This window comes from Notamacropus eugenii, chromosome 5 (genome assembly GCF_028372415.1).
Source record: "Notamacropus eugenii isolate mMacEug1 chromosome 5, mMacEug1.pri_v2, whole genome shotgun sequence".
NCBI lineage: Eukaryota > Metazoa > Chordata > Mammalia > Diprotodontia > Macropodidae > Notamacropus > Notamacropus eugenii.
In genome coordinates this window covers 128858585-128883156 of record NC_092876.1, presented here as the reverse complement: position 1 = coordinate 128883156, position 24572 = coordinate 128858585, and the positions used below count along the sequence as shown (strand labels likewise).

Here is a 24572-nt window from a genome sequence, read left to right as displayed (position 1 = left end):
TCTTTATGGTGGTGGAGTGGGTATGGAATGAACATGGAATACTGCATTAATTTTAGACTTGGTTATATTTGTTCAGTTTTGATGAACTTTCTCCCTTCTCCATCTTTTCTTATTCTTTATTAAAGGGATGGCCCTCTGGAAGGGGAAGGGACATATTGGGAAATGGAAGAATACAAAACCAAAAAAAAAAAAAATCAACAAAATGTGTTTCATCTTTGAAAAAAAAAAAAAGGAATTTCAAAAGGTTAAAAAAAACAGCAGTTTAGGAAGGTCTGAATCAGGATGATGGCCAAGTAAGTGGAGGAAAGGTGATGGATGAGAGAGATGTGGAGGTAAAATCCACAAGCAACTTGATCGGATAGATGGAGTGAGAAGTAGAGAATGACATAAAGGAGAAGCTGTGTGATTGGAAAAATAGTGGTGTTCTTAATAGAAATAGTTAAGTTCAGAAAAGGAATGGGTTTGGAGGTGAAAGAGAATGAGATCTGTTTTAGACATGTTGAGTTTGAGATTCATAAGGGGCATCCAGTACACAGTACCCAATAGATGTTTGGTAATATAGGACTGCAGCTCAGGGTAGAGACTAGAGGACTGGGAATATGCATATGTGTGTATACATACATGTATATATAGGTATCTGCAGCATACATACATGTACATATGATATATGTATTACCAGATAACTACATGTATTTATATACACAGGTACACATGTGTATGTGCACATGTGTACATATACAGGTGTGTATGTCTCATCTACAATAATCAAACCCATTGGAATTAATAAGGTCACAAAGAAAGTGAGTATAGAACAGGGTTCCTTAATTTTTACTGTGTCATGAACTACAACAATCTGAGAAAGCTTATGGATCCCTTCTTAGAATAATGTTTTTAAATGCACAAAATAAATATATAAGATTACAAAGGAAACCTACTACGTTGAAATGTAGCTATCAAAATATTAAAACACAAACAGACAATGCCAGTTTAACTCCTGCTATAGAGAGGGAAGAATGGAAAAGGGAACAGTCAGTCAACAAGCATTTATTAACTCTCTGCTGTATGCCAGGAACAGAGATACAAAGAAAGCCAAGAACAGTTCTTGCACTCACAAAGCAAAGAAACCAACATGGGCATAGCTAGCTACCTACAAGACATACATAGAATAAATGAAGGCAATCCAGAAGGAGAAGAAATTAGTATCTGGAAATATCTTCTCTTATATAAGTGAACTGAGTCTAGAAGGAAGGCAGGAAAGATTAAGAAAAGGAGGTGGGAGTCCAGGACAGAGCTTTAGGGTGAACTCACAATTAGGGAGCATGATTACTGTTAGAGACGCACTTGACACACAAAAAGGTATCAAGGAAAATTTATTTAAAATGGAGTTCAGAGGAGGGAAGGCCTTCTACATTCCTTCCCTTGAAGGAACAGGTAGCTTCCAGCATGGCTACAGGAAGTCAGCAACAAGGTCAGAATAAGCCAGGCTTCTTAAAGAATTCTGAACTTTGAATCTCATGGGCCACTGTCTCCTGGTCATGTAACTTCATGTTCTCCTCTGATAGGCTTTCCCTCAAACAGTTCACTGGGCTTGCGCAGTAGGTTTCTGACCTTTCCCTCACTGTACTAGGCCATACTCCTGATCACCAAGGACTGTGGAAACAGAACTTCCTTGTTTCTCGCAAACTCCCCACTTTTTCTTTTTATTAAAATTTTTGTTTCCACACCTAAATCCAATCAATCAATACCTCCTCACTTTCTTTCCCCTATGAATTCTTCCTTCAAATATGGGAAGGGAGCAAAGTCGATCGATGCATTGACAAATTACAAGGGGGAAGTCCCCTTGTTATAAATACAGATACAGAGATTCAAAATAAAAAGGTAAATCAATGAATTGTTCATTTAGAAGTTCCATCTCATACAGCAGGTCTGGGAGAAACATCATCTGATGCAGTTTTCTGGTCTGGATATGCTTTCAAGCTGTCTTCAGCACAGCATCTCAGCATCTTCTTCCTTTATCTTATTGTAGAAGTTCAGATGTCCACTCTCCTACAAAACTGACCATAGTACAATTTTAGATTATCATTCCTAAGCTTTATACTCTTATCATGCTTGCAGAATCAAAATTGGAACTTTGGCCAATTGTCATGTTTAAGAAATTCACATTAGAACCCAGTTTTTACATTTTACATTAATTCACTATTCATTTCCCCCACCAGGAGGATGAAATTTCACTAAGGAGTCAATAACAGGCTCCAGTACTTACATAAATACAATAAATAATCATTTTAAACACAGTACATATCACTTCATAAAACAATTCTAACTTCTGGTCATGTGATGCTTCTTTTAAAGCATTTACAATATAGACCACAAGCCATCTTTCTTTTAACATTAACCAACTGAGACAAAAATAAAGATGACTATGTGTGCTAACCTCACAGGTCCTCAATATAACTGTTTCCATGCTATTACGAAGAATTAAAGGACCCTAATTTATTGTTGTTGGTCTAAAATCCTAAGTCTAATAACTTAATTTTAGACTTAACCTCAGATGTTCCCCTATAAACAATCTATTATTTAATAGATCTGGTGTTTTGCTTATGAAACTTTCAATTATAGGAAATTGCTACTAAGAGTAGGGACATTTCAGGGAAAGAACATCTCCCTAACTTCATGTCAATTTCAGGCAGGAGTAGACTGCCAACTGGCATTCAGCCAGGCTTAAAGTCTGCTAAGAGTCAGTGGGGAAATTGAGTCAGGAGAATCCTACCTCGGCTCAGGCTGAACAGCCGTTCTCCAAACCTTCCCATGAGATCACCTCTTTGTAGTTCATACCAGCATCTCACAGGATCACTGGCATCATGGATCAGTGGCTCAGACCACCTTTCTTACTATCCACACCTGGAGTTAAGACTCAGAAGAAGTCAGTTAATAGGCCCATAAAATCTTAAAATAGTAAGCTCCAATAATCAGTTTCAGATATGACTATAATTTCACATTTGTGAGGAACATCTTTTGAAGCAAGTCTTAAGTAGCTTAGATGTCTTGCTATACTTGTTCTGGTTCCTGATTAAATAACAATCATAAAATCAAATTTACCATTTAAAACCATAAGTTATTGCTCTAATAGATTGACATCTCTTTCCCTATACCTTTCTAACCATGCTCAATCTAAAAGAATGAGCTGCACATATGAAAAGTTCAAACACTAATTTCAACTTATGTTCATGAAATGAATTCAAATCAAAACAGAAATACTTAACTTTTCCATCAATGCAAAATATTGCCCAAGGTCACCTGCCTCAAAGAAATTTAGACTGAAATTCTTTTCCCCAAACTGAAAATGTCTTCATTTTAGTCCCAGTAATTAATTCAGTCAATTGTATTTACCCAATTGGTCTTTGTAACTTGTAAAGACCTTATTCCAAGGCAGGATCTTTGTCCCTTACCCTAAAAGAGTATTAGTCCCAATTATCTAAAAGGGCCTTGGAAAACCTCACCTTGAAAGCTCATTGGATTTCCCCACTTGAACTGGCTCTTCTGAGACCCATAAGCTTTTCCCTAACTCTTTGCCCTATCAATCCAGTTCTCCAGGCTACTGGCCACTCTCATCAAGACCATCTCTGGTACCCCCAGACCACCTGGGGCCCCCCAGACTTCTTCCCCAGAGTCTCTCTGTAGATAAGATACATCTTTTTTTAGCATTACAAATGCTCAGATTCCCCAAAAGTCCATCCAATATTTAGAAATCTCAACAAACTTTGACCTCCTTTGGTTGATAGAAGGTTTGGGTTGAATTCATTTGACCAGGACCCAGCATGTTGCTAACCTCAATGATTCCATACAATTATAGTCAACTTTAAATCCCAGTCTTGTTCTATGGAACAATGATTCAACATCACATTTATACTTTGGTTTCCTTTCCTTTATCTAATCATTCCCATAATATTCAGAAAGAATGTTCTATTTCAGGGATTTTATCTTTCACAAGACCATACCAGAGTACCTATTTACCTAATTAATTGAAAACAGCAAGATTCCACTACTTGCATTGTGCTTACATCTTGAATTATCCACTTTAATTATAAAAACATGCCATGAAGATGAAAAGCAAGGACCTAATTAGATATCATTTCCGCCAAAATGGCCAAGGGGGAAAACATCTGTTTTCTTTTTTTTTCTTTCATTTGGAATTCTGTTTTGCTTCTTTTTTTTGTTGCATTTTCCTTCTTTATTTATTTATTTATTTAACTTTTAACATTCATTTTCAAAAATTTGGGGTTCCAAATTTTCTCCCCTTTTGTCCCCTCCCCCCACCCCAAAACACCGAGCATTCTAATTGCCCCTATCACCAATCTGCTCTCTCTTCTATCATCCCTCTCTGCCCTTGTCTCCATCTTCTCTTTTGTCCTGTAGGGCCAGATAGCTTTCTATACCCTTTTACCTGTATTTCTTATTTCCTAGTGGCAAGAACAGTACTTGACAGTTGTTCCTAAAACTTTGAGTTCCAACTTCTCTTCTTCCCTCCCTCCCCACCCCTTCCCTTTGGAAGGCAAGCAATTCAATATAGGCCAAATCTGTGTAGTTTTGCAAATGACTTCCATAATAGTCGTGTTGTATAAGACTAACTATATTTCCCTCCATCCTATCCTGTCTTCTATTCTCTCTTTTGATCCTGTCCCTCCCCATGAGTGTAGACCTCAAATTGCTCCCTCCTCCCCATGCCCTCCCTTCCATCTTCCCCCCCACCCTGCTTATCCCCTTATCCCCCACTTTCCTGTATTGTAAGATAGGTTTTCATACCAAAATGAGTGTGCATTTTATTCCTTCCTTTAGTGGAATGTGATGAGAGTAAACTTCATGTTTTTCTCTCACCTCCCCTCTTTATTCCTCCACTAATAAGTCTTTTGCTTGCCTCTTTTATGAGAGATAATTTGCCCCATTCCATTTCTCCCTTTCTCCTCCCAATATATTTCTCTCTCACTGCTTGATTTCATTTTTTTAAGATATGATCCCATCCTCTTCAATTCACTCTGTGCACTCTGTCTCTATGTGTGTGCGTGCATGTGCATGTGCATGTGTGTGTGTGTAATCCCACCCAGTACCCAGATACTGAATAGTTTCAGGAGTTACAAATATTGTCTTTCCATGTAGGAATGTAAACAGTTCAACTTTAGTAAGTCCCTTATGACTTCTCTTTGCTGTTTACCTTTTCATGCTTCTCTCCATTCTTGTGTTTGAAAGTCAAATTTTATTTTCAGCTCTGGTCTTTTCATCAAGAATGCTTGAAAGTCCTCTATGTCATTGAAAGACCAATTTTTCCCCTGAAGTATTATACTCAGTTTTGCTGGGTAGGTGATTCTTGGTTTTAGTCCTAGTTCCTTTGACTTCTGGAATATCCTATTCCATGCCCTTCGATCCCTTAATGTAGAAGCTGCTAGATCTTGTGTTATCCTGATTGTATTTCCACAATACTTGAATTGTTTCTTTCTAGCTGCTTGCAATATGAAAACATCTATTTTCAGAGGAACACAATGGGGAAACTGAGCCAGAAGGATCCCATCCCAGAGGACACATTGTCCCCTGAGGTAAACTTCTGCCTGTAAGTCACGTTCCTCTTTGAGTAGTAGAACACAATTTGTAGTGGTCCCAGAAGCTTTGAATTAGATGGCAGGTTTCACTAATCAAAAATGTTACCAGGATTTACATCTTAAATCTGAAGTTTGTCCTAAAAGTCAATTACTAGAGGTCATTTCTATATATTTTCAAATTCTCACCAAAGTAAATTCCTTCTCTAGGAACTCCATGGCTCAAACAAGTTCCTTAGAGCTGTTGGGACTGTACTTTTTGACTAGACTGAGGGCTGCTTCTTTCCACACATACACAATATACCAGCTTTAGGTTTTATCACTAAAACTATAAACAGCAAACTAAAAATTTTCATAAGTGATAGCCAACTTATTTTAGTTGTAAACCCAAACAATAAACTTCAGATGACATCAATTCTGTTTCCATATCATGTAAAAATTATTGACAGAAGGATGGACTGTCTTACCAAGTGCAAACAGCAACTCACTGTCTTCTTTATCTTTAGCCATCCCCCTTCACCCTCTCCCCAGGGCTGTGTCTATGTGCTGAACCTGGTTACTTCCAAGCTGCAGTTACTGCCCCTTCTATAGAGTCAGGATCCAAATTTGTATACTTTTTAATAGCTTCTACTAGCCAGTCTTGAAAAAGGGCAGGGTTTTCCTTTTCTTCCTGAGCAATTTCCCTAATTTTTTGAAAATCTACTTGCTTTCGAAATGCAGTTCTCAGGCCTTCTAATAAGCAAATTATCATATGATCTCATTTTCCCCTGTCCTCATTCTTCTGATAATCCCATCCTGGGTTACTAGTGGGAGCAGCAGCTGTTCCAGGGGGATAGTTTGTGGGGTCATCACTAGCCAAATGATCCCCAAACTTTTGGGTTTCTTCCAAGATTCTCCTCTTCTCCTCAATGGTACAAGTAGAGAAGAGGACATGCAAATCAGCCCAAGTAAGCTCAAATTGTAGGAATACATCCCTAAAACCCTCAATAAACTTAGTGGGGTCTTCCAAATATTTCCCCAGTTTCTCTTTAACCTGAATGAGGTCTGAGATAGAGAAGTGAACATGCACTCTAATTGTCCCACTAGGTGAGGCAGGCACTTCCCTCAAGGGATAAAGCCCTGAAGGTGTTGTAGGGATGGGGGCTTGGTTAGAGAGAAAGGATGCCTCACTTCTTGTGAAGGAAGGGCTAGGGAATGCTTGGCTGAACTGGAGTAGGCTGCAAGGCCAGGGCATCTGGCTGGCAAGCGGAAAGACCAGCTTCCACCTGAGGAGGGGAATGGGTCAGAGGGAGAGAAACCCTAGAGACTGCTGTGGAGGTGGGACCTAAAACCTAAGTGGGTGTCGCCTCAGGGGGAGAAGCTGCAGAGGTAGGTACCTCAGCCCATGGCTAGGGGAGAGGAGGGCCACCAAAGCCCTAAGGGCCATAAGAGGGGGAAATCATCAAAAATGCTCTGTTGACCCCCTCATTGCTCCTTTGAGGGGCAGTTCTAACTACAAGCATCTCACAATATTTTCTGAGAACAGGGTTCAGAGAGAGCTCGACTAACCATTTTCCTTCTCTGTGGCACTATAATTCTAACTGCTAGAGGGTATTCATTTTTAAAGTCCCCAAAATGGGCCATGCTTCATGGCCCTCTAGGCAATACTAAAGCCAAACAGTGTTGTAAAGGAACACGAGCTTTTTCTTTTCAGTTCTTTAGAGAAACCAAATTTTCCCAAAGTTTTGTAAAAGACAAACCAAAAGTGAACTTTGGAGAATTGCAAAGGAGTGACCCCTTATAGGTGTGGAACTGGAAATCCCTCCCTCCTGTAAAGGAGAATCTTGGAGTAAACCTCAAAAAACAAACATAACAAACCAAGGCAAAAAAAAAAAAAAAACCCATACAAAAAGGTACCTGAAGCTTCCCCAATTCCTGATCTTGGAGAGAATTGAAAGAATCTGGCATTCACTTCCAAAGAGGGCCTCTGTCCCTGTCCTCCATGCTTCAGGAAGTGTACCCAGGTCCATGGCCTCCAACTGCTGGACCCAGAGCCTAAGAGTGTCAAGATAAGTGTTAAAACAGCCTTGTCACTGTCTGCTCTAATGGGAATTAAGAGGTCAGGTCCAAAAGGCACCTCCAAGCTCTCCCAAGTGCTTGGAGAGGGAATCCCATAAAACCTTTATAGAACAAATTAATTTACAAATAGAAATTTTGGTAGGCCTTCCAAAAATCATACAAAGATTTTACAAAACATTTCTACATGAAACAAATCATTTCCTCTCTTAAAATCAGTTTACAATTTATCACAAAACCGTCTTGAACCTAAGTGACAAAAATTACAAAAGATCTAAAACCAAGGCCTTTGTACATTTACCAAGCTTCCTTTCACAAACATACTTTTGCTGATTTAAAGCAAAACAATTTTAGTTAAAACTTCCTTCTTAATAGCAGAAATAAACTTTTTAACATATTTAATACATCCTTAGATGAAACAGGCTTGAAAATCACACCTGTATATAAAATACACGTATTTTTTTTCAAGGATCCTCATTTTCTCAAGAAGAATTCTACAACAAAGAAATTCTTACACAGAATTCATAACAGCTTCTTAACCAATTCGTCATTAATTTAACAGTGCAATTACTAATATAACACTTCTATGGATTACTTAAAAATTTAAACTATTTAAGTTTACTTAAGACTTAAATAAGGCATTACTCATTCAGGTGAATGTATTTCCAAATCACCTTGCACGGTAATTCATCTCCTCACCACCATGTGGGCACATTCTATCACCTGATCAGATAGAATCATCTCAAAGTTGATTATTAACTATTCAATCAAGTTAACCATGAGACAAGATAGCTCATAAGTTATTACTTTTTAACTCTATGTATTGGAATCCCATTCCAGCTTAAACAAACCAAAGAAGTTAAATCTACCATTATATAGCAAACATCGGCATTATCACTGCTTATTTATAACCACCTTTCTATCATATCCTTTTAAAACCCCAATCTACATAGAACAAAATCCAAATTTGGAAATTGTATAACCATTACATTAAATTAATGTTGTATCTCACATATGCCCATCCCTGTGTCAAGCACTTTACAATCATAAGTGCCAAATAACAATATCTTTTCCTGTTGAATCCTTATAGGAAATGCATTCTCAGATGCTGCTCTGTATTCCTTCAAGACAGATTTCAACTTGAATCATGTCAAATCTGGATTTATAATCACTAATGATAAACATTTTAGCCTTTTTCTAAACTTAAGTCAAATACTCTTGCTACTTATAAGAAAAGCTTCCCTTGAAGGAACACATGACCATTCTCAGCTCTGAAAAGCGTTTTCCCTTTTACTCTACCTCCTTAAAGAGATGAAGCACTATCTTCTGGCTCCCCTCCCTGCTCTGAGGCTCGCCAGACAAGGAGGTCTCCCAGTTAAACCAAATTGGGTGGGGGGTGGGTTACCCTTCCTGATAAAGACCACGTAGATATTCTGTTGTTCCACCTATGTCTTTCTCCCCTGGAAATTTCAGGATATATACTAGGAAAAGCACATAAAGTTCTGCAAAGAGTATTTACACCTGTTCTCAGGTTAGCTTAAAATATGCCAGTATCCTAAGGGGAGGTTTTTGATCCAGTCAGGGTCCTAAGGACACTGACAGGGCATTGACAGAAGCCTTCATAGTTTCAAAAGATTAATTGACTGCCTATATACTCACCCTCCTTATCTTCATCCTTCAGAATCTGAAGAGAATCAACACCTCCAAAGGAAATCATTGAAATTCCAAAGTGAACTTGCAATTTTAAACATGTTGTCCAGTATCAGATACATTGACCCAATTCAAACCTAAAGTACAGATTTTAGTTTTGAGATCTTATCAAATCAAAACTCAACTTTTCACTGCAGACTATCTGAGGCTCATCTTCCCTTATCTTTTTTTTTAACTTGCTAATACAAAAGAGATTCTCCTTAGGAGGGAATGACCTGCCTCACTCCCATCTGAGAGAAAAAGATTTTTAAGATTAAAAAACTTGGCCAATGTTTTTGAATGAAGAAAGATTTTTTTTTCTTTCTCTTCTCTCTCTCTTTCCCACTCCACTCACTCCTCTGAAACTGCTCCTGGTGGGGATTAGAGAAGGGGAAGATAATGGGGAAGCCTTGCTGGCTTACTGCATTAACAACCTTACCCCACAAACATGAAATACTTCACCAACACACAGACAAGACATTTAACAAAACATTGTGCACATCAATTTGAATTTGAATTCAGACCTGGTCCTAGCCAATTTAAGGATTAGATTCCTCCCTCATAAACGCACTCCAGCTTCCTGGACAAACAAGCACCTAGAGGTCATTTGTCTATCCCAACACCAGATGGCTTAGGAAAATGCCAGTCGCTGTTGGGACTAAGTCCCTGGGTCCCAGCCACCACCATAGTCCTTTTGACCTGGGAGTGGAATGCACCCTCCCAACATCCCCAGGGACTCTCCTTCCCTCCATTGCTCAAATTCCTGGAATTGTGTCCAAGTTCTCTCAGTAGCTTAATGTCAACCACTAGACTTCCAGACAGGAATAGGACCAACGAAGAGTTTGCCACACACCCGAACTTTCGTTTCATAAGTAAAAGATCAGTTCAGAGTGGAAGTTTCTGGGGTGACCTGATCTTTGCTCAGTATAGTAAGTTACCTGGTCCACCAGCAAATTTTGCTCCCCAGTTCTTCTGAACTCTCTGCCCATGGTCCGATGTCACATGCTTGAACTGGAATAGATCTAATTTACAGGGACCATAAAAAAATTTTTTTTACAGGAGTGCTCATCCTGTAAACTTTATGTCCTTAGTCCAAGGCAGTAAGTTGGTGCCCCACATTGGGTATCATGTTGTTAGAGATGCACTTGACACACAAAAAAGTTTCAAGAAAAATTCATTTTAAATGGAGTTCAGAGGATGGAAGGCCTTCTACGTTCCTTCCCTTGAAGGAACAAGTAGCTTCCAGCATGGCTACTAGATGTCTACCACAAGGTAAGGAGAAGCCAGGTTTCTTATAGAATTCCAAACTTTGAATCTCATAGGCTGCCATCCCCTGGTCATGTGACTTCATTTTCTCTGATAGGCTTTCTCTCAAAGAGCTCATCAGGTTTGCACAGTAGGTTTCTGACCTTCTCCTCACTATACTAGATCACACCCCTGATTACCCAGAACTGTGGGAACAGAACTTCCTTGTTTTCCACAATTACAATGATGATCCAGTAAAGAAGGCTGAGAAGGGATTGGCAGTGCCACAAAAATCCTCAAAAGAGAAAAAATCCAGGAGGAGGTCAACAAGGTGACATGCAGCACCCAGGGGTCAAAATGGATGAGGGCTGAGGAAAAGCCATTGGATATGGTCATTAGTAACTGTGGAAAGAGAAATTTCACTTGAGAAATCAGGTTCAAAGACAGATTAGTGAGAAGTGAGATGAGGAAGTGGAGAAGTAATTGAGTATAAACAACTTTTCTTAGATTTTGGCTGGGAGGAGAAATAGAGTATTATAGTTTGAGGGGATGGAAGGATCAAGTGGACAGGAAATACCTGGGCATATTTGTAGACAACAATAAAGGAATCAATAAATAAGAAGAGACTGAAGATTAGAGAAAGAAATGATTGTGGTGTCAATCTGCTGGTGGAGATGAGAGGCAAATGGATGAAGAGTAAAATTTGAGGGGTTAGCCCTAGTAAAGCGAACCCCTTCATCAGAAAGTGGAGTAAAAAAGGGGAGAATAGGGGATAACATCAAGGAATTTTAAGTCTGGAGTTGAGAAGAAGAGAACTGTCATGATGAACAGAATCTTTATCTCAGTTTAGGAGGCCAAGTCTTCTGTGGAAAGGTAGTATGGGAGTCTTAAAAATTCCTCAGAGACTAAAGGAAGAAAGAAACAAAGATGTAAAGGGTATTTTGGAGTGTGGAGTATAGAAAAGACCAGGGACCTCACATGGCTGGCCTCAATTTTTCTCAATAAAGTGTGAGAAGAGGTCACTGTTGAAATAAAGGGTAATGAATAAATTTGGAGAATAAAGAATAGGTTTGCAACAGCTCCTGAGAGGATTTGGGTAGAGAGCCAGCCAAAGAAGCTTTGAGGTCGCTGGTGAGATTAGGTAATGTTGAGATAGTAGATAGTAGACAATTTGTAGTGGAACAAATCCAAAAGCATTTGGCAATGTGAGTTACAGCATGAGAAGAGGAGTAATGGTAGAGGGTAGACCTGATTTAGGACTGATTTAGGATGTGAATGACAGCAGGATCAATGGACAATGGAGTTAAATGTGGAAGGCAATGTATGATTGAGTTTACTTTGTTGTGAAGAAGTAAAATGAGACCATAACAGGAGTGATGGGCACCTAGAACAGGGAGTCATGGGAAGAAGGCTGTGTCAAAAAATAAAGAAAAAGCTTAGGAGTTTAATGATGGGAGATTATGATCTCGTCCTGGTGAGGCTGAGTTTCATTCCGGTTTGGGATTTTTTTTTTTTTTTTGGTTGAAGGGGAAGGGGAATTGAACCAAGAAATAAATGGTCAAACTTGGAGAGGTTCCTGTCTCCCTTCTATCCTCCCCTCATTTGGGATCAAGTCAGCTGGCTAGAGATCAGGGCAGAGTGTATAGCAGTTAACTTTTCTGTAATACTTCAAGGGCAGGTAGGTGACTCAGCGGATAGAGTTCTGGGCTGAGTCAGGAAGATCTGAGTTCAAATCCAACCTCAGACACTGGCTTGTGACACTGGGCAAGTCACTTCACCCTGCTTACCTCAGTTTCCTCATCCGTAAAATGAGAAAGAAATGGCAAACCATTCTAGTATCTTTGCCAAAAAACCCCAAATAGGGTCATAAATATTGGACATGACTAAAATTAAATAGAAGATGCTTTATCCTGTGTAGAATCAATAAAAGCAGTAAGATAAGGCAATAGAATGATATATGATAAAACACCTGTTGTTCAGCTGTGTGCCCTGGCAAGTTTCCAAGTAAAACATAGGATACTTTGAACCCAGGAATTCTAGGAAAAGAATAATTCATTCAATAGGTTTGATTAGTCCAATCAGATGTTCCTTTAGTCCCAACAGGTGTTTCTTCTGTGTGGACTCCAAAGAAATTAAATAATACAATCAATCAAAAAGCATTATAAGTGCTTACTATGTGCCAGGCACCTGTATATACAAAAACAAAGGTGAAAGATTGTCTGCCCTCAAGGAGCTTAGTTCTAACAGGGAAGTTGTTATTCAGTCATTTTTCAGCAGTGTCCGAATCTTCATGACCCCACTTGAGATTTTATTGTTAAAGATACAGGAGTGTTTTGCCATTTTACAAAAGAGGAAACTGAGGCAACCAGGATTAAGTGACTTATCCAAGGTCATACAGCTACATCGGAGAATATTGTACACAGTAACAGCAATATTGTATGATGATCAACTTTGAATGACTTATCTACTCTAATCAATATAATGATCCAAGACAATTCCAAAGGAAATCAAAAATGTTATCCGTCTCCACAGAAAAAACTGATGGAGTCTGAGTGCAGATTCAAACATACTTTTTTACATTTGATTGGGAAAAATTTAAAAAAATTTCACTTAAAAATTATGAAGGAATGATCTCAGAAAAATCTGGGAAGACTTGTATGAGCTGATAGAGAGTGAAGTGAGCAAAACCAGAAGAACAATTCATACAATAAAAGCAACATCATGAAGACAAAGCAACTTTGAGATCGTGAGAATACTGATTCCTGCAAGAAGCAACCACAACTCCAAAGGGCTGAGGATGGATCGAGCCTGCTACCACCTCCTAATGGAGGATTCACAGAGCAAAACGGTGCTCCTTCGGACGTGGCTAAAGCAAGAACGTATTTTGCTTTCTTCTCCTTCACATTTTCCTTCTGACTTCCTATAGCATCCTGAAGCCTCACTTGAGCCCTAGAACCTACATATGGGAAACACTCTCCCCTCCTCTAACTGCATCCTGGGAGGGTGTCCCATAAGAACAGAGATTGTCTTTTTATCTATTTGTACTTGTATTCCCAGTGCTTGGCACAGAGAAAGTACTTATTAAATGCTAGCTGACTGAATGACTGCTTGACTATGCATATTTGTTACAAGAATTTTATTTTGCTTTTTTTTCAATGTGTTGTGGGGAAAGTATAAGGAAGGAAGAAAAAAATACATTTTTTATCATTTGAAAACATCAAATATTTTTTAAAAAGAAATTAAACCAAGAGCCCTTCAGAGATATAGCTGATGAGTGTCCAGAGGAGAGCAAGTAGGACAGTGATCTTTAGCATATTAAAAAAGAAATATGGAAAAATCAATAAGAAAATCTAGGAAGGGTATGAAGACTGTCTTCAAGGATTTAAAGGGCTGCCATGCAGGAGAGATGATAGACCTGTTCTGCTTGCCCTTAGGGGGCAGAACAAGACCCAATGGGCAGAAATTGCAAAGAAGCAGATTTCAGCTTGATATCAGGATAACCATCCTCACACACAGAGCTGTACCAGAGTGGGATGAGTCTCCCAGAGAGGCGTTGGAACCTGTCTTCAAAAAGAGGATGGATCTGTCAGAAATATGGTCAAGGTTCAGGTAAAGGTTAGATCAGATGGCCTCCCCACTGTGAGTTTTTGAGTCATATCAGAGATTTCAGATATTCTGTAATTTATTCAAGTATAGTAATAAAGCTCACATCTATATAATTGCTCTCAGGTTTGCCAAGTGTTTCACATATTATTTCAGCAGAGACTAGTAGTAACCCCATTGTCATCCCTATTTCAGAGTAGAAGGAACCAAGATCCAGAGATGCTAAGTAACCTGCCCACAGTCACAGAGACTGGATATCTGAGGGAAGACGGGAAAGCATATCTTCCTGACTATACATCCAATGTGCTCTCTATCAACTATACAACAAAGCTTTCCTATGCCAAAGGATCCCTATGACAGTTTCAATGGAACCTAGCAAAATTATATGAACTGATACAGAGTGAAGTGAGCAGAACAAGGAGAACTATACGTATGATGACAACAGCTTTGAAAGTCTTCAGAACTTTCACCAATGACCAACTATGATTCCAAGAGATGCATGATGATAAGGCATGCTACCAACCTTGTTGAGAGAGAAAGAATAGACCTAGAGTACAGAAAGAAACACACATATACATGTGTGAATGTGTGTGTACGTATGTATGTATGTGTGTGTACATATATATGTATTTTTTTGCTTGACAATGCATATTTTTTACCAAGTTGTTGCTTTACTTTTTCCCTCAGTGGGAAGGGAAGTAGGAGGAGAGACAATAGATTTTTATTCATTGAAAAAGAAATTTAATTTAAAAAGTAATATATAAATTCCTGTTATCTGTGCCACTGAGGTTGGTGCAAGATCAGAAAGTCTGAGATGCAGTGGGCTAAGCTGATTGGGTATCCAAATAAAGTCCAGAAATAATATGGTCAGCCCTGAGCGACCAAGGGACTACCAGCCCAAAGAGGAAAAAGGAGTTCCAGGTCTGGGACTAAGTCAAAGATAAAGTACAGTCAAGCCTATTGCACTTCCCACCTGGGTAAGATAGGGAGGACCTGTACTAAAATAAAATATTATATTTGTGAATATATATATGTAAATTGTGCAAAAATATGTACATGCTACATATGTATATTTGTATGGATACTTGTGCATACACACACACACACACACACACACACAGAAATGATCCCTATATTTGTGATCATGATTCTATAACTGTAGCCCCACCTCCCCAGTTCTACTTCTTAGACTCAGAGAAAGATCAAACAAATAAATCTTGGGGCCAGCCCAGGCCCTGGATTCAGTCGGCAAAATCCACGTTGTTGCCAGACTACTGACCCTGATTCAAATTCCCTTTCTTCCCCACCCGTTATCTCAGCTTCTTTCTAAATATCATTTGTATAATAACTGATAACAGTAGTTGACACAATGGAGGAAATTGCCCAATTAGGAATTTGGAAATCCTCAGCCCAATGTGTCTCCCTCCTAAAAGGCATAACACTTCAATTAGTCCCAATAGTCCCTCCACACAGAGCATTGGTTGTTCAAAGAGGGGCAAGTTTCTGTCTCCCCAAGAATGCCTTCCTCTTTTTTCCAATTTAACTCAAGTCTACTAGCAAACATTTATGTGCTAAGTCCTAAAGACACAAAGAAAAATCAAAACAGTCCCCTAACTTCAAGGAGCTTACTCTTTACTGGGTGGAGTAAAATGTACACCATAATATGAAGTATGATGTCACTGGGGCAAAGGAGAGATCAGAATCCTCCAGGAACGGTTGAAGTGGGGTAAGGGTCAGAGAAAGCAAACAAGAGTGATTTCCTTAAGGATAGCCTGACTGATTCAGGCTTGAAGGAAAAGGAGGATTTCAACACACAGAAGTTCACTACGTATGTGAATACACAGACAGAAAGAGTCAGCAGGCCAAGTTCAAGGATCTCATATACTGTATACTTCTGTGATTCATCCAGCTGTTAGTGCCAACTCCCAGAACCCTGCTCCCCATTACCCTCTTGGTTGGTTGGTTGGTTGTTGGCCTTCATTCTCAAAGAGGATCAAAATGACATCACTGTGTTAGTGTCAAGTTTCAATGTGTCTGACTGTGGCTGATCAGACCAATATGAGCTCAGAATGTTCTACCACAGATCAGGTACAAAGAGTCTACATGAACATTTGGGGTGGATTCTCTAAATTTTAGTATCTTGCATTTCTTTTGAGCTATTACAATTCTGCTTTACCCATAGAGCACAGAACCTTCTCTGATGAAGGCACCCCATGCTGGACAGTACTGTGCTAGTGTCTCCCATGTCATGCAATAAATTCCAAAGTTCTTAAGAGAGACCTTGAGAGTGTCCTTGGATCACTTTTTCTGACCACCATGTGAGTGCTTGTCCTGCATGGGTGCTCCATAAAATAGTCTTTTTGGCAAGCATACATTTTGTATTCGAAAGCTGTGGCCATCCCATCAGAGTTGGGACCTTTGAAGCATAGTTTGAATGCTTGGCAGTTTAGTTCAAGCAAGGACCTCAGTGTCTGGTGATCAGAATCTTCCTAAGACAATTCAAATGGGAGTGATTTCAGTTTCTTGGCATGGCGCTGGTATATCACAGGTGTATAGCTAGGTCAGCACGATGGTTTTGTAGACCTTTAGTTTGGTAATAAAACTAAAACTGTGTCCACAAGGTTACATGTGGCCCTCTAGGTCCTCAAGTGCAGCCCTTCCTGAACCCAAACTTCACAGAATAAATCCTTTTATTAAGTGAATTTGTTGTATGAAGTTTGGATTCAGTCAAAGGGCCACACTTGAGGACCTAGAGGGTCACGTGTGGCCTCAAGTCCACAGGTTCCCAACTCCTAGTCTAATACCTCTTCTCTCCCACACTTTCCTTCAGAGATTCCCAAACACTGAGCTAGTTCTGGCAACATGTGCATCAACCTCATCATTTATGCATACATACATGCCTGGAAAGTATACTGCCAAGTTAAGCGAACTTATATCCACATCATTCAAAACTTCTCCATCTGCTGTAACCAATGGCTCCACATATGGATGGTGTGGTTCTGGCTGATGGAGCATCTATGTCTTCTTGGTGTTAATTGTTACACCAAAATTAGCACAAACAGCAGAGAACTAATTCATACTTTGTTGCATCTCAACTTCAGAGGCTGCATTGCATGCACAATCATCTGTGAACTAAAAATCATGCACCAACACTCCCTCCACTTCAGTCTTGGCTTGTAACCTTTTCAAATTGAAGAATTTACCATCCGTGCAATAGTTGACCTTGAAACTGTATTTGTCCTCACTGAAGGTGTTTGACAACATAGCTGAAAACATCATGCTGAAAAGCATGAGAGCAAGCACACAGCCTTGTTTCATTCCATTGGTGACTGGGAAAATTCAGGAGCATCGTCCATTATCCAGAACCCAGGAAAGCATGCCTTCATGAAATTGACATACAATACTGATGCTCCAGCAACCAAATTTTAACGTATTTTCCCATAATCCCTCACAGCTGAAGGTATTAAAGACCTTGGTCAGTTCTACAAATGTTGTATACAAATCTCTGTTCTGCTCCTGGCATTTCTCCCGGAGTTGCTGGGCAGCAAACACCATATAGACCATTCCTTGGCCACTGGTTCCCAAGTAGATAACCAGGTAAAGGATCAGCCTATTAAGAAGGACTGGTGAGAATCTTGCCAGCAATGACTGAGAGAGAGAGAGACCCTTCTGTGACTGTCACAAGACAGGCTATTTCCTTTACCTTCATAGAGATGGGCAATGGAGGCACCCTTGAACTCCTGGGGGATAACCTCCTCCTACCATGTAACCTAGAAAATTTCAGTCAGCTTTTGTATGAGCAGTGGTCCCCCTATCTTGTAAATCTCAGCTGGAATAGAATCAGCACCAGCTGCTTTGCCACATGAAAGGAGCCTAATGGCCCTCAAAGCCTCTTCTTCAGTTGGAACTTCAGCTAGGGAGGAATTGACTTAAATCTAAGATAAACAGTCAATGATTTCTGCATTGATTGAGGACAGTCTGTTGAGAACACTAGGGAAGTGTTTAGCCTTCTATACAGGATCATGTTCTTATCACTAATCAATGTGATAAGCATTAAATAGTTCAGAATCACCATAAATAGTCTTGGTCCATAAAAAGTCTTCAGGACATCATAAAAGTGTTTTGGATTATTACTGTCAACATAAAACTGAATTTCATCTGCCTTCTTAGTGAGCCAAGAATCCTGCATTTCTCTAAGCTTTGCTTGTACTTTGCTTTTGATAGAATTAAATGCTGCCTTCTTAGAGATGGATGGACTATCCTGCTGGTAAACCCTGTGGAGTTCTCATTTTTCATTTAGCAACTTTTGAATTTCCCCATCATTTTCATCAAACCAGTCTTGATGTTTGTGAGTGTTTTGACCCAGATGAGAAAATGTAGTACTGTACACCAAATCTCTGAAAGCTGCCCACCCCTTTTCTACTCCACCGTTGCCAACTGTGTGTTGACTCAACTTTCTCTCCAGGTTAGTAACAAACTATTCTAGCTCAGAGAAGTGCTCTAATCTGTTGACATTAATTCTTCTAGTAGTCATTTTGCCTTGGGGCCACTGCTTTCATTGAATGTAAATATTTAGCTTGGAGAGGATAAGTCTATGATCGGTCTAGCATTCTGCACCACACATTGTCTTTCTGTCACTCTCACATGCTTTCTGTCTTCTCTCCTTCCAACCACATAGTCTATTAAATGACAATATTTGCTGTGAGGGTATATCCACGAAGTCTTATTGCATTTAGGTAAACAGAAGACAGCATTGGTGATGAGGTCATGAGATCCACAAGTCTTCAGTACTAAATGACCATGGCTGCTGCTGTTTCCAACTCCATTCCTCCTAAGGACTTTCTGCCATGCTTGGTAGTCTGAGCCTATTCTAGCATTAAAGTAACCCAGAATTATAAGATTGTCCTCTTTTGGCACATTGACAATAAGGATCTCCAGGTCTTCATAAAATTTTTCTTTGACCTCTTTAGGGTTAGTTATGTTGGGAGCGTAGGCATTGATAATGGTAGCATGATGTTTTCCTGCAAGTGGCAGTTGCATTGTCACAAGTCTATTGTTCACTCTTTTTGGTAGGCCTCCAAACCTGCTGACTAGATTAGTTTTGACTGCAAAACCTACACCAGCCTCATGGTGCTTATTTTCACTGTGGCCACTCCTGAAAAACATACATCCAGCTCTGATTTAGGTAAGCTGTCCTTTGTTTGCTGGCCTTGTTTTACTCAGGCCTGCTATTTGCATATGATACCTGCTGAGTTCTCTTGCAACAAGAGCTGTTCATCTTTCGGGTGTACTGAATTTTGTGTTGTCTATAAGTGTGTGTATATTCCATGTACTGATGGTGAGTGGAATCATCTTTGCAGAAGTTGTTGTACAATTTTTTTTTGTGTTTCAACTTTACCTCCTGCCCCAGTAATCAGTCCAGGATTGGATAAGCAGACAATTTTTAGGATACCTTTTCTAGCCCCTTTCTCACACCAGTAGGTGAGCAGTGTGATCCTTAAAAGGTTGCTCAGACACCCAGAGGGCTGCCAAATTCCACTGCTGCTTCCAGTGAGAAAACAACCCTATGACCTGGTCCTCCTGTGTACAGGGTTGTGACTACAGCTCCCAGTGTATCCACACTTGCTGCTTCATCACTTGCTGGTCACCACAGGACTTTGAGATAGGTAAAAATAGTAAAATGGTATGGGTGATATATTCTGATTCCTGCGTAAATTGTACTTAAGTGACGCAGGGTTGCACAAAGTCGCCTCACTCTTTTCCAGAGTCATCACAGTCCAGTGGCAGGACAGAGTCAATATGACTGGTGGTGGGTTAAGATGTGGTGGGTGACCTTAGCATCTTCAATGTCTATCCAAGCTCTAAGCACTCCACATCGCCTGCTTCAGCAGATTTCATGGACTTTGGAACAAATTGTTCTCATCCATCCATTCTACCAGGAGAAGTCTTCACATGCTTGGGATAGACACCCCCCTAACTCACCAGTGGGTTTGAGACCCCTTGGTTACCCTCAACCTGATTTAGCCCATCTGCCAAAATGGTTTACTGAGATATGGCTGCTGGGCATTCTCCAGCTTCCTGGAACCACAGGTCAGAGTTAGGTGGATCAGTTATACACCAAAGGTGGAAAGCAGCCCTCACACCAGAGGTACTGGTCTTCCCTGAACACACCCTACACCCCATGTACTTTGTATATACCCATGTATGTGAATGTTCTCTCCCGTGTTAGAATGTAATCTCTTTGTGGGCAGGGATTGTTCTACTTCTATCTTTTTATCTCCACCTCCTAGTAAAATATCTGGCACATAGCAGGTGATTAATAGATGGTTATTGGGTGATAAATTGAAGGGATGGTAATTTGATAGTAGGTTGTGAAATACAGAGTAATGTGGAATGAGACTGGAAAGGTAATTTGGAACCAGACTAAGGACAGCTTTAAATACCAAATTAAATTAGGCAAAGGGGTGATATCAAAGATTTTTGAATAGAAGAGTAATGTGGTCAAATACGAGCATTAGAAAGTTTATTTTCTGTGATGGATAGATCAAAGAAGGAAGAAACTAGACACAGGGAAACCAGTTAGGAGTGTGTTACAATAATTCATCTATCTATGAAATTTATAAGCCATATGACCCTCGGTAAGTCATTTAGACTGAGACTCAGTTTTCTCATCGGTAAAATAGGTATAATAGTAGATGAAGTATCTTTCCCTCTGGATTATTATGAGGTTCAAATGAGAGACAGCTTTGCAAACTTTAAGGTACTAAATAAATGTCAGCTCTTATCCTTATTATGCTAAACCTCTCCTTTGTATCAGCCATATTCTAATTACATTAATCTTATCTCTGCTCATGTTCTAGTCTCCTGTTAGACTACGCAATCCCTGAGAGCTAGAACAGTGTTTTATTCATCTTAATATCCCAGTGCCTTGCATTTATAGATAGAATTTAATAAATATTTCAAAGATTCATATATTACTGTGGGAGAGCCCTTTGACCAGGGAGCTTAACCTAGGGTCTAAGAACTTGTTTTGTTAACTATTTGGATAACTGTATTTCAATTGAATTGGTGTCTTTTGTAATTTTTCATGCATTTAAAAATATTATTCTGAGAAATGAGTTTATAAGCTTTACACATCTGTAGGTGGCAGGGATTGGGGGCTAGGGATGTCTATGACCCAGTAGAGATTAAAATTTCCTGCTAGAGAATAGAAGGGGAGAGCTGGAAAGTAACATTAGATATATTACATCTAATATGACACATTAGATATAATATAATATGAATTAGTCCAACCTCTTCATTTTGTTGATGGTATAATTGAGAACCAGAAAGGATAATTGACTTGTCTGTGGTCACATGACCTAGCTAAATTTGATTTTTTTAAATAAAGGAGATAATCCTAATGTAATTTTATGTTGCACAGTGTCTTGAGAGAGGGAAGTGAGAATACCACTCATTTTGGGAATAATGTTCAAGGGGTCATCCAGAGGAAGGCAGCCAAGATGATGAAGGGCCATGAATTTGTGCCATGTAAGAATTAGTTGAAGGACGTGGGATCAAACCTCCCCATCCTACAGAAGAAAAGACTTTGAAGAGCATTCTTTCTGCTTTCCAGTATCTGAAGGACTGTCACACAGAAGAGAGAATAAACCTGTTTTGCTTCTTCCCAAAGGGCAGAAACAGGGGTACCAGGTAGAAGGTCCAGTGGTAGACTTACGCTTAATGTCAAGAAGAACTTAAAATAAAGATGAAAGTCTCTTGCCTTTAAAGAGTTCTACTTTAAGGAGTTCTACTTTAAAGAGTTCTACTGATCCAGAGGGAAGGGTTGCCTTGCCCAAGGTCACACAGTACATCAAAAAAGGGATAGGCCAATGGATAGTGCATACCCCCTCAATACAAGGAAGAAGAGAAAGGAAAAGCATTTGTTAATGGCCTACTCTGTGCTAAGCAATTTACAGATATTATCTCATTTGATCCGCACAACAACCCTCGGAGGTAGGTACTATTATAATCCCCACTTTACAATGGAGGAAACTGAGTCAGATAGAAGCTAAGTGACTTGCCCAGGCTCACACAGTTAGTATATCTGAGGTTAGATGTGAACTCGGGTCTTCCTGACTTCAGGTCTAGCACTCTATCCACCTTGTTGCCTCTAGGTAGCCATTCAAACAAAAGCTAGATGACCATTTATCAGTGTACAGGCAAATTAGAGTTTTCATTGTAGCGTATTTCCTTCCTAAGTTATAAGGTCCTTTAGGATGAAGACTATACCTCATTTATCTTTGTGCCTCCCACACACACTGCGCTCTTCACATGTTGTTGTTATTCGGTCATTTTCAATCATATCCAACTCTTCATGACCCCATTAGGGGAGTTTCTTGGCAAGGATACTGGAATGGCTTGCCATTTCCTTCTTCAGCTCATTTTACAAATGAGGAAATTGAGGCAAACTGGGTTAAGTGACTTGCCTTTGACCACAAAGCTAATGAGACCAGGTCTGAACTCAAGAAAAGGAGTCTTATTAACTACAGGCCTGGTGTACCACCTAGTTGCCCTGCTGGTCACATAATGGGTGCCAGATAAACAATGGTTGGAATTTGTCCAGGTGTCATAGGGGTGGAATGGCGCCAATCCCAGAAGAGCCCCCTTCTTCACTGAACAAGCATCTGTCATCAAGAAATTCCTCTGTCTCTGGGGCCATTTTCCATTTCCATCTAGAAGCCCTTCTTGAAGAAAGGAGGCAGAAGAATGAAGTGTAGATGACAGACTTCCCCACCTCTGGAGTAAGAAGACATCAGACACAAGTAGAAAGACCCTTGCCCAAGAATCAAGACCTGCTTTCTAATCCAGCTGTCTGATCTTGGAGTAGGTCACCTCTTCTACTCTTAGTCTCTTCATTTAAAAGATGAAATTCTTGGCAAACAATAAGAAGGTACAACTGTATATTATTACAACCAGGATCAATGATTAGAAGTTACAGGAAGCCAGAGCTTCAGCTCAGTTTAAGGAAAAACAATTAGAATCAACCTTCAGCAGAATTAACTGACTTGGTAATTAGGGCTGTGAGAGGGAATGGGGGAAGTCAAAGAAAGCCCTGATGGAATCTGAATGCAGATCGAAGCATATTGCTTTTCACTTTCTTTATTTTTTCATGGTATTTTTGTCTGTTTCTTCTTTTACAATATGACTAATATGGAAATATGTTTTATATGATTGCACATATATAATATATATCAAATCATTATTTTAGAGGAGGAGGGGAGGGAGAAAATTTGGAACTCAAAACTTTTTTTAAATGAATGTTTAAAATTTTCTTTACCTGTAATTGGAAAAGGTATTTTTTAAATGAGAAGAAATGTAGGAGTCAGAAAGAGCTGATTTCAAATACTACCTCTAACATAGATTGTTTGCTATACTTGGAAGAGCCCCTGTGATTCTATCACATAGGTCATGAAAACCTGGGCAAACCACTTAACCTCTTAGTGCTACCAGGGGACTCTTTAAGATTAGAAATGTTGTTATATTGTTTTATATTTATATCTCACTTGAGTTTCTAAATAGCTTCCTGAAATAGGTTCTATGAATACTTATTGTCTCCATTTTACTGATGATGAAACTGAGGCTGGGAGAGGTTAGTGCAAGATAGCATGCCCCATGTGTTAGAGGTAGAATTTGAACCCAGATCTTCCTGAGATAATATGGTATACTGGTTACTGTGAAGAACTTGAGGTCTGGAAGACTGGGTTTTGATGGCACCTCAGCTTATTGAAAGTAATGCCACCTTGAGCAACTGGGAGGAGAATAAGCATTTATGAAATACCAACTACATGCCAGGCACTGTGTTAAGCTCTGGGGAGGCTCCCAAAAAGGTAAAAAGAAAACAACAAAGCTCAAACCAGTCCCTACTTTCATGGAGCTCAGAGTCTAATGTAGGAGACAACATGCGAACAACTCCTTACAAATAAGATATAGATGGAATAATTGGAGATAATTTCAGAGAAAAGGCACTAAGGAGGGCTGGGAAGGGTTCTTGCAAAAGATGAGACTTTAGCTGAGACTTGAAGGAATCCAGGAATATCAGAAAGTGGAGATGAGGAGGGAGAGGGATCCAGGAATGGGGGACAGCCAGAGAAAATGATGAAAGTTAAATGATGATGTTCAGGGACTAATAAGAAGGCCAGTGTCAATGGATAACAGAGTAGTGGAGGGGAGTGGGAAGAAAGATATAGGAAGACTGGAAGGGTAGGAAGGGTCCAGGTTACTAAGGGCTTTAGAAGCCAAACAGGATCTTATCTTTGATCCTGCAGGCAATAGGGAGCCACTGGAGTTTATTGAATGAGGGGGGTGACATGGTCAGACTTGAGCTTTAGGAAGATCAGTTTCACAGCTAAA

General features: G+C 39.6%; 1 long non-coding RNA gene across 2 annotated transcripts; it reads right to left on the bottom strand.

Moving 5' to 3' along the window:
- Nucleotides 1-1028: 1028 nt before the first annotated feature.
- Nucleotides 1029-10235, bottom strand: LOC140505143 (uncharacterized). 2 transcript variants are annotated; one of them, XR_011967391.1, is made up of 5 exons: nt 9857-10235; nt 9303-9344; nt 7485-7622; nt 2771-2901; nt 1029-2054 (listed from the first exon to the last, which is right to left on the bottom strand). It is a non-coding gene; the product is annotated as an uncharacterized lncRNA (long non-coding RNA). The 2 variants fall into 2 exon arrangements; XR_011967390.1 differs by lacking the exon at nt 9857-10235 and having other exon boundaries at nt 9303-9472.
- Nucleotides 10236-24572: the final 14337 nt, after the last annotated feature.